We start from the raw sequence: 14,114 nt of genomic DNA, 5'->3' as shown, positions 1-14,114 counted from the left end.
CAAAATGGCGCAACCCCGCCCTGTTGTGACGTAACCGGCACTGGCCATTCATTACTGGATGCTGGGGGGTGATGACGTAACTGCAATGATTTTGCCTGGCTGTGTGGGCGGCTGTGAAACTACACCTAAACCGAGCCCAAGCGCTCATAATATAGCCAATGTTATCATAAGCTATCATCTATATTATAACGCAATGTTTGTGTATATATAAATACATTGTTTTATTTTTTTAATAATGTGTGTGTTTGTGTGCGTGCATAAATAAACCGCAACTCATATTTAACAAGTTGTCTAAAAAATTAATACTTTCGGGGATTCTCATTAACCTTAGCTTTAAATGCTATAGCAGCTCAGTTACACCCATAAAGACAATTTTTTTTTTACACCCGGAAAGGGTACAGGCTCAATAAAAAAAACCAGATTTGATTGCTGCGATGTGTTGCGCTTATATGTTAAATATATATTTTTAATATATATACATGTAAATGCAAATGTTTTCAAAATATATGCAGTATGCGTGTGTATTTAAATATACATAATACATATACACAATGTACAATGTGTACAGTACACAACCATATATTATGCAAACAAAAACTTATTTTTTATTAATCGTGACAGCACCATAGCATTACACACAGTATTATACACACATGCAAATTTGGATGCAAATACTTTTGGCTATATATATTATAATATATATATATCTGCATTGTGCCTAGTGTAAAGTTTGGGGAAGGGTGGATTATGGTGTAGGGATGTTTTTCAGGAGCTGGGCTTGGCCCCTTAGTTCCAGTGAAAGGAACTCTGAATGCTTCAGCATACCAAGACATTTTGGACAATTCCACGTTCCCAACTTTGTGGGAACAGTTTGGAGCTGGCCCCTTCCTCTTCCAACATGACTGTGCACCAGTGCAAGATCCATAAAGACATGGATGACAGAGTCTGGTGTGGATGAACTTGACTGGCCTGCACAGAGTCCTGACCTCAACACCTTTGGGATGAATTAAGAGAGGAGACAGACCTTCTCTTCCAACATCAGTGTGTGACCTCACAAATGTGCTTCTGGAAGAGTGACCAAAAATTCCCATAAACACACTCCTAAACCTTGTGGACAGCCTTTCTAGAACAGTTGAAGCTCTTATAGCTTCAAAGTGTGGGTCGACGTCATATTAAACCCTATAGATTAGGAATATATATATTAGTACTGGTTGGTTGACTTGTTTATTATTTAAATTAAATTCTGTGGGAATGGCAAATGGGAAAAGAATATGGTTACACATTATTTTAATGTGTTCTTGTTACAGTGTAATTATACAATGTACATGTACTCATGGTAATGGTTAAGATTATGGTTTAGCTTAGGGTTGAAGGTAGTTATGTATAATTATAATAGCAAGTACATGCAATGTATAACAAGGAGGCCTTAAAATAAAGTGTTACTAAACAAGCTTCTGTAAACAGGGTTAAGGAGAGCCAGACACTGTGTGAGAAATTACATTTTGACCTTCGACCCGTACCTCAGTTTCAACTGGGTTGTTCTGCCATTCTGTAAAACTAGTGACAAAATGTTACGAAAAACAAACTAATAGTAGACCTTATACAAAATGCAGTTCGTAAGCAATAGTTCGCAGGCGCGTGCGACACGTATTGGCACGACTAACTGAACCCGTTCCATTCAGAACATCTTTTAAATCACACATCAGCTTACATATGGACAGGAGATTACAAAGAATAAAACATTACAGATTCCTGCCGCGCTCCAAAACAGCAATTAGAGGACGGCACATTCTGAAGGATGTTCTGGTAAACATAACGAGGAATACGGTAACAGATGGTTGCATTGCCCATCCAACAGACTTATTGGCAGCGCTGCTCAAAAACTCCTAACAAATGCGTGAGGCGCGGATGAAATGAAAAACCAGCAGCAGGTGGCAGCCTTGCACCACCGAAAAACTACAGTATCGATCCACCCTTGCTGAACAGTGAGCAGATTTCTCTCCCAGACCATAAACTATCGCATCATTTCTTCAAAACTGATTTTGGATCAGTCTAAATGGATAAGCGCTGCCAATACCTGCCTTTATGAGAGCAGAAAAGCATTAGATGCAACCAGGAAGAAGGGCGTCATCATTTCGCCTTCTCAATGTGACGGCGGCTGAAATCGAATACACTTCACTACTGATATTTGCAATAGGTTTAGCACCGAGGTTTAAAGATATGAGAAGAAAAACAGACTGTGGCCCGGCAGACTATAGAGGGCAGTGCGTTTGGCATTCAGATGCTCTCGGATCGGTCTCTGGTGTTGACAGACTTTTGAGGGACGGCGGTTTAATTACAGCGTGAAGAGGCGCGCTCACACGCGAGTGCCAGACCTCCAGGACGCTCGGGCTGCCAGGGTTCCGAACTTGACCACTGCAGCCATCCATTCCAGAGAGAAGCTCCCTCCGCTGAGGGATATCCGCTCTGATTGCCCTTGCTGCAGTGTGCCAGAGCCGGGGCTTTTTTGTAAACAGCCCTCAAACATTTTATGCGACGGGATTCAGAGGGATGAGACGAGCACCCGTGAGCTTTTTAAATGAGCACTTTCACTACTGATAGCCTTTTAACTTGCTGTAGGTTCAGTGCCAATCGAGTTTTCAACGGAAACACAGAAAACAAGACGGGAAATGATTGTCAAGGATACGTAACTCAGTTACATAGCTGGTCATGTGATCAATCTCCAACCAATCGATGTTTGAGGTCTGTCAGCTCTTTAAAAAAATTAATTGTGTAATTTAGCAATAAATTGATCTATTAGTCTATTGCAGAGAAATCAGTTCTTCGGCTCTTTTCTTTCATCAAAAAACCCTGAAAGAAAGTCAGTTATATTATTATTCATATAATAATGAATCAGCATATTGCAGTGATTTCTGAAGGATCTGAAGGAACGCTGAAGTATGGAGTAATGTTGCTGGAAATGACGGAATAAATTACAGTTATTTTATATTGCAACGATATTACTGTATTTTTGATCGGATAAATGCGGCACTGGTGCGCGTAAGAGATAAAAACATTAATAAAATGTCTAAGCAATGCCCTCTAGAAAACTCGTAGAGAAAAGGCGGCTTTTTATTTACGAAGAAACAAAAGAGGAATCGGAGGAGTAACAGTTTAAAGGACCACTCAGTAATTAATTCCTCATTAAAAGGTTATTAACAGCACTTTAACAGCAAAATATGTTTAACATCATACACACTTGCACAACGCAAACTTACAAAAGCTGATTTGTGTCCTTTCACGAGGGCGGACCACATGATGAGATGGTAAGTTAAACAAATAAGTATTAAACAAATACATTTGAACTGTATGATTTGTAACTGTGATCCATTTTTTTCATTACAACATTTTGTTTTCTTTGCTTCGTTGTATTTTAGTTTCGTGATCATGTTTTGAAACCAATCTTCGTTTTAGACTTGGATAATAACACTGGTGTCAGAGAGAGAGAGATGCTCATCGCTGTCCACATTAACAAGTGTCATGCGCAGAAAGATGCTCATCTACAGAGTGGGCTGCTGTTGACTGTGTGTTCGTGGGACTCGTACGCTGATGAGGATGTCCTTCTTTCAGTAGCATCATTAGCTCGCCAGATGCTATTTAGATCGCAATTAACTCAAGTCACAATTAACATTGGTTTTAATTAAGCAAACGATAATTGAGTAATGGTTTAACTGGTTTATCTCGATGAAAGTTTCAAGCTACGTTCACATTAATCTAGATACATTTGAAAAACAGGGTTTTTAAGTGTTCTCCACCGATACGTCTAAAATTGTTTAAATCATTATGCTGCATATGAAAAAGCGCACTGAGACATGATGGTTCTCACACTATTATTCTGTTATTGGTGATATATCATACCACTCACTGGTTTAAATGAATTTCTATGTATTTATGTAGTCTGTGGAAAACGTAGGACTATAAAATGTTTGTCCAATCATATCCTTTGAGGACTAGGATAAGCTGTCTTACTTGCCTGTCAATATATATATATATATATATATATATATATATATATATATATATATATATATATATATATATATATATATATATATATTGCGCCCGCAGAAATATAACGTTATGCTTTTGCAGGCTGATCAAGAATGGATGGCATTGAAATATTATGTGCATAAGATACATATCTAAACTTACAACCCTAATTAGTCAATTTTTGCTTATCAATCTTCACTTTTATTTGGCCTATCTATACACACTTTCATGAGATCAGGTTAGCGTAGTAATATAATGTTCTGGGGTGTGTTTCACAAAAGCAAGTTCCATCGTTACCAACATAGATCAACGATTCAGTGTTTTACGAAACTATTCGCAAATAGCGTCGCAAACGTTCAGTCTAAAAATAAATTAATTTTACTATACAGTTTGTGTTATTGCATGTCCTTTATAAGATCTGTTTGTGAAGAGTGTGTATGTGGGAACCCCGGTGGATGACATAAGAAGGATTTGCGTACAGGGTGGGATCTTAAGCTTAAAGCTAGTATGCTAATGCTAGCCTCTCTGAAACTGCCTACCCTTGTCTTTAATGTGAATGTAGCCTGATTATGACTTTCTAATGACACCGCATAAGAATCAACTGTCAGGAAGTCTTATTGTGATACATGACTGCAAAGATCACTTAAAGCGACAGCTCATCCAAAAATGAGCATTCTGTCATTCTGTCATGGAAATAAAGTCATGCGAGTCTGAAATAATAACAGAATGGTCATTTTTTGAAAAACGTCCCTTTACATTTCAGAATTTGAGATTTAAGAATAGTAATTTTTGACAGTTATGATTAATAAACAACGAAAAAATACACAACAGCAAGGGGAAATGGGCGTATCCAATGAAGCGCTACCCTCGTAAGGTTCCTTTGAGGATATGGAGATGTGGGGTCTTATGGCCCTTCATTATTTCTCATTAAGGCCTGTCTATGAGGACCATTAAGCAGACAAAAAGATAATCACCTCCCTGGAGTACTGACCTCTTTATGCTTCTGTTTAGGGTTAAACAGAACAGCCACCTCGATTGTAGTGTGGTCCACTTCCGCAAAAACCATCCACGGTATAAGTCTGGACTCTGACACATCATTAATTTTGTTTACGAGAAGACCAGCACTTCCTCCGAGCGCGCAGCCTGTGCGAAAACAGATAAATTGGCTTTTACATGTAACAATGAAGATCACGGAGGTGAGTTTCCAGATTAAACGATCAAAACAGATATGACGAATCTTTGAAAGTATTATATGGTTTGTTACCAGCAGGTGTTTAATTAGAGCACTACAACTTGACATCTGGTACGGCTATTATGCAATATGTAAACATACAGTCATCATAATGGCGCTATATTGGTAACAAGCCGCCATGTGTTTTTTGACATTCTAATTAGCGAGTACCTGCATGTTTCATACAGCACGATTCCAGCAAATACGTTCGCGACATATGGAAGCATTTTCGCGTAATACGCTGTAGATTTATAAGGACGTTTGGGGAAAATAGATGTTCACTTTTGAAGTATCCAATCTAAATAACTCGAAGCATTTATGTCAACAGAGAGCGCCGAACAAGAGAGAGATGTCAGGTATAGATAACGCAGCAGCTGGCATATACCACTCCGACGTGCGTCACTTCGTATTTTAAGATGTGATTCATCGCCTCCACCTCCTCACCTCCCTTTTCATTTCGGCTCCTCTGTGTCGGTTTGGCCTCAGGGCTCGGCAGGAGAGCAGCCCTTGATCGTTTTACCTTCACAGGATTTTCCTTCTTTAACATCAGTTTCCCGCAGCTCATTACAAGGGCTGTACTTTGCCGTCTCGAGGGGCCGAGCGGAGTTTCCAGAAGGCCTATTAGCGCAAGCCTCCCCCCTCGGTTTTTTAGGCTCATTCACTGTTATATTTCACCCACTGGTGAGCAAGTGTTTCAGCTGAACTGCTTCATTACAAAGCGCCGCTCATTTCCACACTCTGGGGTGTCACACATCCCGTTTTGTGTGTGTGTGTGTGTGTGTGTGTGTGTGTGTGTGGTTGGGGGGTGGGTGGATAGTAGTACTCTGGAGATCTTTCATCGGATGGAAAAGTGTTCCTTAAATGTGATGTTCAATATTCTAGCATGGCATCAAATTATTACAGTACGTCTCATGCGGTATAATAATCTTGGAAAACCACATTCTGTATTCATACAGTAGTTACCTTGGTTTACCTTGGATTTGACACAGGCGAAAACCCTGCACGGACAAACTGACAATGATGCATAGCTGTTATTTACAGTCAGATCAAGTGTTATTTAGGAGAAATAGTTTTGAGAAAACCTTTCCTCTCAAATACGTTGAATTAAAATCAGTTTAAGTTCTCAGAGGCTATCTGTAGAGGTTGTTAGTTGTGTTTCAGTCATAGCTGATATCGGAAATGACCTTTAAATTCTAATTCAGCTAATTGTATGTGTAACAATCAGAAAGCATTCATATGTGAGGAAGTCGAATTAAAGTGAAGTGATGTGCATGTGTCTAAACTGGAAAAGCAAAGTCTTAATGTTGACTTGACTTTTACGAAAAAAGTTTAAAAGTTTAAAAAGAAGATGGTTGGATGGGCAGACATACAGACTGATTGATTGAGACATGCAGTTAGCTAGTTAGTTAGTTAATTAGTTAGTTGGATTGCTAGGTAAACATACAGATTGATTGATTTATTGACTGATTAAAAGACAATTGGTTATTTAGTTGGTTATGTACTTGGTTTTGTAGTTGAAAAGATGGACGGATATAATAGAGACAGTTAGTTAGCTAGCTGGTTAGTAAATAAGTTAGTTCGATAGATGGATGGCTGGACGGGCAAACATACAGACTGATTGACTAACTGACTGACTGATTGATTGAATAATTGATTCACAGAAAAACAGCTAGTTTGTTAGCTAGTTAAATAGCTAGTAAAAAATATGTACACAGAGTACATCTAGACAGAGACGGATGGAGGAATGGATGAATGGATGGACATACAGACTGATAGTGATTGACAGAAAGACAGTTATTTGTTAGTTAGTTAATTATTTTAATTATTTGAAAAGATGGACATAAATAAACAGACAGAGATAGTTGGAAAGATGGGCATGAATAAACAGATAGAGACAGTTGAACAGATGGATGGATACACAGACAAACAGACAGATATAAATACATGCAATAAATGATATAGCTAAATATAAAGCATTGGTGGAATAAACTGCAAGAAAATGCGTATCACATGCTGGAAAATGATAGATGATTCGCATGCACACACTTACTGACAAAAGCAACTGAGATGCATTTACTTTAATGCCTTTGGCAGACGGTTTTTATCCAAAGCCACTTGCATTGAAGGTATAGATTTAATCCGCTCAAACATTCCCCAGGCATCAAACTCATGTTTTTGGTGCTGTTTGCCTCAGGCTGTTTGAGCTACAGGAACGCTAGCATCTGATGTTGCATTTTTGAACAGAACCAAAGCCAGTAAGGGGCAAAAGAAGGTTGGAGTCAGCATATTTTAGCACAGCTTTTATGCGACATTGTATCTTCACAGAATTTGGAAGCACAAAAGTTTTTTTCGCGAAGCAGCATGCAGAAAATGTCCCTACCTCCTGACACATATCACACCTGCCTCTCTGACAGCCACAGACTTTGTAAACAACCACATGAAAGAATCTGACCAGTATCTTTTAGTCAGTCAGGAGAATTTCGGTTGTCTGTCGTTTTGAATTTAAAAGTAAGGTTCAGATTTTTTACGAGGACCAAACGTTTTTGGGATTTTGGTGAACAAGTTAAGGCCGCTTAAAAACTGCACCGATCACATCGAGCAAGCTGCGGTTCGGTTTCACGAATGCACGCGAATGCATTTGATCCTGTTTAATATGTATACAGATCAGGAAGATCAGATCCGGTCAAGTCCAAAGAAATAGTTATGAATGGCAGTCAGAAGTGAAAGACCTGAGTCTGTGTAATCTCCTCAGAGCTAATAGAAAAACTCAAAGGCTCAGATATGAAAAGGTCAGGTCCTGTGGGACAGAGAGAATGTATTTCCAGAGCCCATTGAAGTGTGGAGAGTGATAGCAGACTTATCACAGTGAGGGCTTGGATGGCCTTTGTTTCTGAGGGTCATGGGTAGCACAGGCCTGATCACTGGCTCTGGAATTCATGAATATCATCAGAGGAGCAGCGACGTTCACACGCTTTTGAACTTGAGCTCCAAAACGCCATCTTTCGCTGACTACTCATTTCTTCAGTGTTATTGCGGCAGCAAGCGAGGTTTCTGTTTTCATAATTATTAGTAGAGAAACTGGATAGGATGTTAAAGGCACATATAAAGGGACAGTTCAAAACAAAAATGATGAAAATTACTCACCCTCATGCCATTGCAAACTCTTTTCTTTTTTCTGTAAAGCATGAAAGGAGATACTTTGAGGTATGCTAATGCTGCTGTTATATATATATATATATATATATATATATATATATATATATATATATATATATATATATATATATATATATATATAACTAACAAACTATAATTAGTGTTACGTTTTGTATTTATATTGTGAAATGTTAATTTAAAGGACCTATTTATTCCTGTGGGTGATAAAGCCATTATAGTCAGTGTCACACGATCCTTCAAACATTAATCTAATATGATGCTCACGAAACAAGTCGAAAACAGCCATTCAACTTTTTTAATATATATTTTATACATTTGATGCAATACTTTTCAAAGGAGTCCTTGAGGAGTAGAAAGTTTGAGAAAACAGCCTTTTCTTCAATATCTTTTGTTTTATGTTTTAAGTTATTCAACTTTTTTGATACATTTGATACAATATTTTTTTTCAGGATTCTTTAAGGAAAAGAAAGTTGAAGAGAAAAGCTTTTGTAAATAGAAATGTTTTAAAAAAGTAAAAAACAACTTTTATGCACACACACACACACTATTTCAAAAAGTTAAAAGTAAGTAAATAAATAAATAAACACAACGTGTCGTCATAAAAAACATATTTCAGCATCTTGATTTAAAACCTCTTTAAACCATGGAATGACAGCACATTAATCTGAGAATGAGAATAATCCTTCATAAGAAACTCTCACCTTAGTGTTGTTTGAATCACAGATGCAGTGCTTTGGCAGGCAGTGGATCATCATCTCATTAAAAGCAACAGAAGCATCAGGGACATGCTCACGCTGTCCAGACCACAAATAACTCTGGCAGGGTGACGTGGAATCTTTTCGCTGTGATCCAGATTGCCGTAAACAGCTTTTGTCAACAGTGCGTGTAGCACAGTTAGAGGCTATCAGAGAAACATTCGCATATGTTTTCACAGGGCTGGCTGACGTACATATCAGATATGAGGGGCGAGTGGAGCCCTAAATACATTTTACAAATATGACTTTTACCTGTTTACAGTAAAGAGAAGATAAATTAAATGCTATTGAATTCATCTTTTTTTTTCAGATTTTTTTTTTTTCATTTTCGAATCACAGGGAGCATGTTATGCATTTACAAAACACACAACTGAATAATATGTTTTTCAATGTTTGCCCTGATTTTCCTGTTTTCTAGTCAGGGTTTTATATATATATATATATATATATATATATATATATATATATATATATATATATATATATATATATATATATATATAACTAGATATTAAAAACAAATGAAAATGACAAAATACAAGCAAACTACTAATATTTTAAATGAAAACAAAACAAAAAATGTAATTAAAACTTTTATTTTAAGCTATGATTGTATTTCAATGATAATAAAATAATACTTTCTCTAGTTCACAAAGTACTGTAAAACATAAAAAAATGAAATAATGGTGCTAAAATGATGGCTATTGTAGAAAACAGGCATAATTTGTATAAAAGTGTCATAAATATTTCACTTGTTTGTGATTATTTCAGTCTTTGTTAAGATACAAAAATGGAAATAAAAATAAAAGTAAGAAAAAAAAAAGATTAAGTTAAGATTTTATAATGTTATAATGTTCCTGTTTGTTTCCATATTTGACAGAAATACTTTACATACTTTACTGCACAAAGTACCTCTCAGTAAAACACGTTTTTATTGTATTATGCATCCTTTTCCAGTGTTTTATTCACCGGCTTCTGTCCTCATAAAAAGCGGAATCGCAAAAATTGACTGTTTGTTATTCTGACTTGTGTAAAGACATTCTTTGCCCAACCGAACAGCTGTGAATTATAAATAACGGTGGGGAAATGTGTTTTCTGTGACAACATCATCTGAACAACGCTCTTGTTGATGCGCAGTGTTTGCATGTGCCCCGCGCAGGTTTCAAGGGATCTGGATGTCTGAGACGTCCTCTGAGGGCTTCGTAATAGACTGACCTTTCCACACCGCTGTTCACACACCTCATTGACCTCATTTTCTCCTGTCACCGAGGGCCATTTAGTAAACGCACAGAAACTTTTCTCACTTGAAGTATGCTGTTGCGGTAACATGTTTAATGAGGCTGCAAAATGACATATTTTACTAAAGCGGCCTGCTGCTGAATGCACATTAATAACCTAAATACATTTCCAGTTGTATCTCTTACTTATTTTGCGTTTCGAGCGTGAAATACTCTCAAATTAAAGTCCTCGATGGACACAGCCAGTGATTCGAGGCTAATTTTGACTTAAATATTCAATGACAGCTTACCAAACGGGTCTTCCGGCGATAATCAATGGTATTTTTCTAAGAAAATTAATTCTTCTTCTTAAAGTCGGAGGCATTGTTGGATCGCGGACCGCATGCCATGAACTCTTTTTCGATTGAACTATAAAATCTCGGCCCGCGCTATCCCAACAGTGCACAACTGTCATACGTATCAAGGCTCTCAATTGATTTGTGAAGAGCAAGCTCAGGAAGTCTATATTATCCTGAGGAGGATTTTGATGATTTCTCCGCGAGCTACGGAGGGAGCCTGAGCAGATGTTCTGCTCCTATGAGGGTAAACAGTGTTTGTACGGCGTGAAATGAATGCCAAGCCTTTTAATCGAGTTAAAAAGGGAAGAAAACACATTAAATAAAACCAATGGAGAACTGTAGGTTCACTCGAGGTAATAAGACGGAGAGAGAGAGACGGAGAGAGAGACGGAGAAGAATTCAGCTGACAGAAACCCATTATGTCAGTTTTCGGAGCAATTTTAAATGAATTCATCAGGATAAAAAGAGCTGTAGGTTTTAAACGCCATTGCTGAATCCAGCTGTATGGCGAATGCAAGCTCAGGATATTTTAAAAGGCTTTAGTCTGAGGTATTAGTTTTATAGACAGTGTTTGAGTTAGAAAGACATCTGACATTTGATGTACTTGCCGGGATTGGGATCCGTGTAGATATTTAAGTCGGAGTAAACGCAGGTTTGATGAAAGGTCATGCTGCGTATATGGCATTAATTATGTAATTATAGTGTGCATATTTAACAATGGATATTCAGAACAGTTTTCAGAGTTGGACTCTCTTTATTGATTCATGCTATTTTTATGTTAGGCGTGTTGGCATCACTTCAAGACTTGGACGTCTAAATGTATTTATGTTGCCTTTGCAAGATGTAGGACCGTAAAATGTTTGACCAATCAGATTATTCGCTCTGAATATTTGGAATTGGTCAATTTTGAGTGCGTTTAGGCTATAGCTGAAGTTAGTTTATGGTCTGATGGAGCTTGGCCGTGTGTTTTTGAGGAGGCGTGGGATCTTGTGCTTTTATGTAGCTATAGCTTGCTATTGCTAGCATTTCTGAAATCACCTACACTGCCTTTAAACCACCAGCTTTTATTTTACCCAGATATTAGTTACAAAAAAATAATAAGTTCATGTATTGCAATCACAGACATTATCGTGTGGACAGTATTAGAAGCCAAACAAACAACAAGCAGGTAATTTGCTCTGTAATGTTTACTGAAAGCACCGCATGGATGTGATTCATCGGAATGAGAATAAGATCACAAAATCTGTCTCCTCAGGGAACACTAGAGCCATCTGAAAAGAAATTTTGTTGATGGCATCTGAAAACAGCTCGTACTGGTCAAGATAAACCACGTTGAAGACAACTAAGTACACGATTTAAAGTCATTGTATGTAAATGTATTTGTTTACTTTACATTTAACTTACTTTTTTTAGAGACAATCCTTCAATCTATATTACAAATCTGTAATTATTAGTCACAAAATCTATAATATAATATAATATAACATTTAATATAATTAATAAATAATAATAATAAATAAGTCTCTTCTGCTCACCAATTTCTTTCTTTCTCTCTTCTTTCTTTCTTTCTTTCTTTCTTTCTTTCTTTCTATTTAATTGAATTAAATTACATTTTTATTTATTTATGTTTTCTTTAGTTCATAATTTAGCATTATATTGATAGCGAAGGCATTTATCATGTCACAGAAATTTCATTTCAAACTGAAGCTTTTTTTTTTTTTTACTTTATTTTGATCAAAGAATAGTAAAACAAACAAACAAACAAACAAACGAAACACTGATGCGTTACAATTTTATAATTTTGTACTTTTGTTTAAACAGAATAAACGCAGCCTCGGTGATTGTAAAAACATTAAGGAATCTTTTTGCTTTCAAAAGTTTGACCGGTAGCTTGAAAGCATTGTTAAGTTTTTGAAAGCACAGAAAAGGCCCTTAAGGTAAAAACCATGCCCATTCGCTTTTTACAATGCAGTGTGTGAGGCGCTGCTGACAGAAAGATGCTTTAGCATAGCAGACTTTGAACACAGTGCTTTTGCAAATGACCACTGACAAGACAAAGGCATCCATCATGTGAACTCCACTCAGGGGTTTTGACAAAAAAGTGAGAAAAAAGCATTTGAGGCAGCAAACGGAATTTTATCCTTGTGAAGAGAGCCATTCATCAAACATTACAAGTGGCACCCCAGAGATGTGGAGACGTTCTAGGAGAGAGATGGAATATTGCTGCAGTCCTCCCTCCACAAGATTTCTGCACCTCATAACAAACCACTGAAATGTCCTTATTACATTATGTATTACGATTTTAAATCAGCCGATATCTCAGGCTGCTGCACGCTTATAAGCAAACCTAATGGACTCTTCAGGCCCTCTAACTCTTGCACAGGCTGATTGTGGAGCTCTTGACGGATCCGCTCCACCTCCATCTCCTCCAAAAGTGTTTTTTTTTTTCCTCTCTGTGTTTAATCCCAGATCAAAGTTCCCGGGAAAAATTGGTTTGGATTTTGAGGGCTAATGGTGTGACTTTTTTTACTGATGTCACAAGTGGACTGTTTCTCTTTATCTGCTTTCTGCAGGTGAGCTCATAGTCTTCTCTGACGGAGGCGGTCATAGCGCTGCTGTATTAGGACATCACTGCATTTGAAGAACGGAGAGCGAACACTTATGCGCCGTTTGATGTCTTTTTCCTTCCCTCTGGGCCATGTTCAAGGATTCGGAGAAGTGGAAAAATGTCCGCCGCACTCAAACATCTGGGTAACGGTGAAATGCCTCACGTTTAATTAAATACCCCAGGTCATGTGTAAGAGGAATTTTTAATTAAACTTAATTATTTATCCCGGAATTAGCATGACTTTCAGAGGACTGTTGAAGTGTCCAATTTGAAAGTTTCTTTTTATTTTCCTGTAAGATTTAAAAGATTCTGACAGACAAACGAAACCTGAAAATGTTAAGATAAAATAATATTACTTTTATTGATGAATAAAACATATAGTGTATGTTTATTAATGAAATATGTAAGTTAAACCATTATAGAAATATGTGATTAATACATCTTGCTGTTGTAGTTTTTATTAACAATACACATTTTGACTTAAATACACAATTAATATTAATGTATAATTACGCTGTAACAATGAAAATGATTGTTTTGGATATTTTATTGAATACTGTAACGTCCTAAAATGTCCTAAAATGTCTTAAAATGTGTCCTAAAATGTCACTTACAAATAAAATTATAATTTTATTAGTAGTAGTTGTATACAACTACTACTACGAGAACAGCTACTACCAATAATAGTAGTAGTATAAATGTAAACGGCATAGGTTATTTCATTTTATTTTATATTTT

The 14,114-nt window shown here is 36.9% G+C and overlaps 1 long non-coding RNA gene across 1 annotated transcript; it reads left to right on the top strand.

The window, feature by feature from the left end:
- Positions 1 to 1,989: 1,989 nt before the first annotated feature.
- On the top strand, positions 1,990 to 13,884 carry LOC122353023. Its single transcript, XR_006251947.1, has 3 exons — positions 1,990 to 3,305; positions 5,041 to 5,225; positions 13,342 to 13,884. It is a non-coding gene; the product is annotated as an uncharacterized LOC122353023 (long non-coding RNA).
- The last annotated feature ends 230 nt before the right edge of the window (positions 13,885 to 14,114 follow it).

Source organism: Puntigrus tetrazona, chromosome 10 (genome assembly GCF_018831695.1).
Source record: "Puntigrus tetrazona isolate hp1 chromosome 10, ASM1883169v1, whole genome shotgun sequence".
NCBI lineage: Eukaryota > Metazoa > Chordata > Actinopteri > Cypriniformes > Cyprinidae > Puntigrus > Puntigrus tetrazona.
This window is presented reverse-complemented; position numbering and strand designations above follow the sequence as displayed.